Raw genomic sequence first — 6,299 nt, 5'->3', positions numbered from 1 at the left:
TTAGGGTACGTTCGTAAAGTCGAACGAGTTAAACGAGAATGACGTCATCGTTATTCTTATTTCGTTAGACTTTTCGAACGATTCGTTTAGAACTAAATGGCTATTTCTAAAATCGAAGATATAGATGTTGCTAGTACAGCCTTATCCTAAATATTTTTCTAGATTGCTTCGGGTGGACAGTTACTGCAATCATTTCATCTTTTAATTCACAATTTAAACACTCGAGTAGATTTAGAAACATCGATATCGCCGGGCGCCATTTTCTTAACGAAGTAAACTAACTCTTTCCTTCGTGAACTTCGTTAGAGTTTCGTTCGAAACGTCATCACCGCAGAGCATGCGCACTGAGCGAGACTACTACTATTCGAACGATTCGTTACTAACGCGTTTAACTCGTTTGACTTTACGAACGTACCCTAAGATTGACGCTGTGGCCGCCAGCGCCAGAGATCCCGAACATTGTCTGGCAACAGTTCTAACGAGTTATTGCCTGGCAACGCGTAAGAAAAAACAGCGCGCGAAAGTTCGTTGGATTTGCCCGGATGTTGGCCGAGGATGTAGATGACAGCTCTGACCCGTAGCTTACGAGATAAGAAAGGTTAAAGCCAATAAAACAACTGGGTAGTTTCTACACTCGCATAACCTTTCTGCTCAGTGGCTTATTGTGTAATGTCTGGAGTTTCTCGCTCATAGCTTTCCCAAAATTATCAAATAGTGGATTTATATACTTTTCTAAAACAACTCTAACAAATTTCGAAAATGTGAAATTAATATCCTCACAATTTCTTTTTTTTTATACCTTTCTGTTTTAACATGTCTAGATTATAATAATAAGTATTAAAACTTTATCACGAAAAAGGATACTTTAAAAAATTACTTCTTCAGACACTTTCAATTTTTACTTAGAAATAGATAAATTTATTATAAAAATATTATAAAAGAGACAAACGAAAATTNATGATTTTGGAGGTTACAGAACTTTAAAATTACTTTTAAAAATGGAAAATAATTATATCATTTGATTTCAAGATATTTTTTTATACCTTAAAAATAATTAATTCTATCCCGGGATTTCCCGGGACAAGCAAAAGACCGGGAAATGAGAAACCCTAATAGAAAGTAACAAAAACAATTGGAAAATGAAAAGAAGTTAAAAGAACAGGAGAAACAGAAAGAAAGAGCAGAAGAGGAAGCGCAGAAACATTTTGAAGAACATTAAAAGAAAGCTGAATTTTCTGCATTACTGCAACAGCAATCGGGAGAATCAAATAGTGAAAATATGAATATATCAAATATAAGTGTTAAATAATTAATTTCCCTTTATTTTTAGAATTATATTTCAGGGATCTTTTGTATATAGAATACTGTAAAATTAACATAAAAGTAATAAAACTTGTATCAACAATTATAATTTGATGTTGATATAAATTATGTAAAACAAAGTATTCTAATCATAATAATGTTTTGATACTGAAAACTAATTAGCCAAACAAAAATTAATTTTTAGAGCTACAGTAGACCCCTCTATAACGCGAGTTCCTATAATGCGGATTCCTACAACGCGAAATTCTTATAAAGCGAAACGTATCTACCGCGTTATAGGGGGGTCTACTGTATATTACTTTTAAAATAATCTTCATTTATATATGACACATATTTTCAGGTACTTATACAGGATTTATGTCTAGTGAATCCATTAGAATTTTTTGACTTAGCTTGATAACATATTAACAATTAATAGGCTAATTTAATGATTAAACATTTAAATTAACATCTTAAAGGAAAAGAAAGATGTTTGCCGAGATTAGTACACTAATAGCCCGAAATTTGGTGGATTAGTTACTAATCCCAGATTACGTCTAATCTTAAAATGGTTGAACGCAAAATCAATAATCCTTGATTTAAATTAATTAAGATAGTCGTTAATCCTGCGATTTGTCTAATCGTCTGTTAGTAAAATAGGGGGTTAGACTGAAAAACAAGCTTCAAAATGTCTACTTTCAAAATTTTAGTAACTAGCTTTATAAGCAAGTCCCACAGTTTGCTGTACAGGAGATGTATTAGAGGTTCTTCTCTTTGAAAAAATGATGTAGGTTATATTTTGACATTATACTTTGTTTACTTGAAGGAATATACGTTAAGAAGTAGTAAGTTATGCCCTCCAACTGCTCAATTAACCTTGATGCTGCATCCAACGTGTCAGCCAACGTGTTGTTGAGTGTTTTATAAATCTATGCTTGGGCAACTTCAGTTTTTTTTTTGCACAGTTTCATAATTTTCCCACCGAGCAGACCATCCATCAAAACATCTAGCTACAATAAGTTCTAACGCATATTCACCCAGTCCACTTAATGCTTTCAGATATGTGTTATGAATAATGTGAATTGTACACGGTCCAATGTCAGCAACGCTTTTCTTGCGAATTCCCAGTACATCTTCCTTAACCACTTGCCTACCAGTGGGGTCGAGTGAAAAAACCACTGAACATTGGTAATTGGCAGTGGGTTCATGGGNATTTGAAAAACACAAATATTTGTTCTATTTGAGTCTCTACTTAATAAAAAGAGACGAAACACTATTTTAAAGCGCATTTTTATTGAACTAATATATTTATAAATAATATGTAGTCCAAAAAGTAGCCAAAGCGACAAATGATGTTTTTTACGTCAAATTAAAAAATAGTAGGCACATTTGGCGCAATGTAGCCAAATCTTGCAACGCTGGAAGAAATACTAAATAAAGCTGGGGTTATGACTCAAAAGATTATAGACCCAAATGCGGGGAAGAGAGAGAAAGGACAAAAGGTAAAGAAGTGAGAAAGGTTGGAAAATTAAGGGCCAATATTTGCAAAATAAATCTATTTAACCTTTCTGACTACTTTTTATCTTTCGTCCTTTTCCTCCTTTTTCCAAATTTGGATCTATAATCCTTTCAGTCACAACTCCAGCTTTATTTAGTAATCCTTCCTCATTCACACATCTCCAAGTATTTGAAAATATCAATATTTTTTTTCCACTGAAAAATAAAATATAAACAAATATTTACGGCTTTGTGAAACTTCTTTTTTGAGTTTATGCCGTTGAAATAAATAAATAATAAAAAAATTAAAATATTTGTCAATTTTGTTTACACGTTTATTGGGCCGCATTGGAACTTGCCTTGGGCCGCGGGTTGGACACCTCTGCTCTAGATCTTTCAGAAGGAATCCAATAACTGCCTTTTTTCTCACTCACCCTTTTTATACTTAAGAGCCACTGTATTTTCAAATGTGCTTCAGAGGGGAACTCATGGAAAGTAACACCTTTCGTACGTCCACTGTTTTTACACAACGGCATGCAGCAATAAACCATGTTGTGAAAAGGATAGAAGTTTCTTTTACAATAAAAGAAATAATGCGGCATAAAAAATAACTATGTATGCTAAGTTATTTTAAATTTCAATAGATGTGACAACACTTTAGCCAAAGAATACTGTTAAATTAAAGTTTATTTTTCTTTCAAAACTCTTTTACATGGAACACATGTTCAATTTTTAACAATACATATTTTTATTCAATTTTACAGGCTACTTTGCTTGATACAAGCTAGTAGTACAGATTTACGTATAAATTCTTTTTCAATTAAAACATTTGGTAAACAATATTCAAAGAAATTTGAGGCATAGATTTGACATATATACAGGTATGTCAAATCTATGTCAAATTTATGATATTATGATATGATATTACAGGTATGTCAGTCGAGAAAATAAATTACATTGTAAATTTAAAACATATCTATAAATTTGACAAATAATTAAAATTACAAATTTAGATAATATACAAGTTTGACAAATNTGCTTTCATGCTGCGTCAATGGAATCACCATGTAGTTTTTCAGGTTTACTTCTTATGTTTAAAACACTTAAATATAAACCAGTTTCCCACAGAAAGACTTTTAGGAGACAATCTCTTGGCAGATTACCCATATTTTGCTTTGTCTTATCCCATCAACCAAAACAATCTTTAAGCACTTTAAATTACATGACCTGATATTCTAGGTTGCTTAATTTTATTATAGATTCCAGCCCGGGTCTCTACATATTCAGATACTACGGCTGAAGTCTTAGCTTCCTTCCTCCCTCTCTTGTCAGCACTGCACATCAACATTGTGAGTTGATAACAGAAGATAATAGATGAAAGAAAAAATCCATTATTATAGAACAAAACAAAAATTTATTGCCAAGATTTTAAGTTCTTTTCATTCTACAAAATATTATATATATATCTTGGATATTTAATTTAAAATAACCTACAATAATTTCTAATTCTCACCAAATATTTCTACACTAATACTTAGTAGAGAGCAGAAATGTAAGCGCTTTCCCACAAATACAACTTATTAGCGTGAGCGTAGTATTCGTTACGAATTGGATCCATAAACGTGTCTTTTGATATAGTTTTGTAGAGGGGTTCGCCATAATACGTTCCCACTTTCCACCCGGGAACATCTTTCATTAGTTCCGCTTCCTCTTCTCTGTTCTTACGTAACTGTTTAAGATACCTATGATATTAAGATGGATAAGAATTAAATACTGTAAGCAACAATAAAATATCTTGTTTGATACTTAATGAAACAATAAATATAATTAATAATCTGGATATAACTTAAGATTATGCAATATTTTAATAACAAAAATATGAAATATTCCTCAAAAACTTTTAAATTAAGTATGTAATCTGCATGTCTTATTAGATTATTAAATTCTATTAAAATAATTAACTATTAAAGTTAGTTAATATCATTTCTGTGTTACATTATTAAGCTGTAATAAAGTATGTTGTATAAGTTTGATCATTCAGAAGAATTCAAATACAAAATGCAACTATTAAACAATTTAATATTATACAAATTATGATATGGAATTGAGAACTTTCACTAATTACATTACAATACTGATAGGAAACAACATTAAACACAATCCTAGTTGAGTGTCGACACCTCCTGCCAAAATACAAAATTCCACCAAAAATACTTAAGCATTTTTTCTATTAATAGTAAATGTTTTTAAAAGATTTAAATTGAGTTTTACAATAATGAATAACATTTTAGAATCATAAATAATAAACCAAAATTTTATTACATAGTTAACGCCAGGGTAATCACCTATCATACGGCATGTAAAATTCACGAGATGCCCAATTTATATGATGCTCACTGCAAGACTGAAAGCACAAATTCCCACCATCATTAAAGGTGCATGCATCCAAACTTTTGGTATAATAAATTTTGTCATTGCCACTGTAAATACAGCACATGAATCTGCGAATACAGAACTCATAAATATAAAGACCCAACAGTACGTGATGAAATATAAAACCAAAAACACATTTTTAAATTATAGCTTTCTTACATAAAGTTACAAAACTATTTGAGAGAATGCTTCTACTTAGTTAAAACTTTATTGCAATTTCTTTTGCTATTAATTAGATATTCAAGCATTTTTCTAAAAAAGATTTAAGCATTAAAATAATTTAAAAATAAATTCATTAACAATGAAACATGCTATTGAAAGATCTTTATGTATTGAAAATTATTCAATGAATTTAAAGTCTAGTTCAAAATCCAGTGAGAAAATGAATTCATAAACAACTAAATACAAAGGTAGTAGCATGTATTAATTATACACAGTTCTATAAGTCTGGAACAATAGGTGTTATCTTTGTTTATTCTTTTACATATAAAGCATGACACTGATTAAGGAGAAACGAATTCAAGTTATTTAATGGTACAAACTTTCCACAGCCAGATACGTTGATACTCAACCAAATGATTAGTTAAGGCAATCATTTGGTCGAGCATTTAATGGTGGGAACCCACAGTTGATGTGAAGTTGCCAAACAGTTTAACAGGCTGCATCAATCACAAAAAGCAGTCTGCGATGTAGCCTGTTAAATTGTTTGGCAATTTCGCACTGATTGTGGGTTTCCACCATCAAAATAACATTTGTTCGTCCTTACTCAGTGCCAAGTTTTATCTGTAAAAAAATAAACAAAGATGAACATAACTCCTACAGTTCCAAGCTTTGAGTTACCTTGTGTAACTTACAAAAACTGCAAGTTATTATATCAAGAAAGTTATTATATGAATAAGACTATAATTATAGAAAATTCTGATTTGAATATTTGAAATTCTGATTTGATAGAATCTGACATTAAGAAGACAAGTTAAAGCTTCTAAAATATGTATAATTTTTTTTACTATTATGTCATATTCTTAAGTTTGAAAATATCATTTATATTTTACTAATATCATTGAATA

Source organism: Centruroides sculpturatus, unplaced genomic scaffold (genome assembly GCF_000671375.1).
Source record: "Centruroides sculpturatus isolate CEXI.00-Female unplaced genomic scaffold, Cexi_2.0 scaffold62, whole genome shotgun sequence".
NCBI classification, from domain to species: domain Eukaryota; kingdom Metazoa; phylum Arthropoda; class Arachnida; order Scorpiones; family Buthidae; genus Centruroides; species Centruroides sculpturatus.
This window is presented reverse-complemented; position numbering follows the sequence as displayed.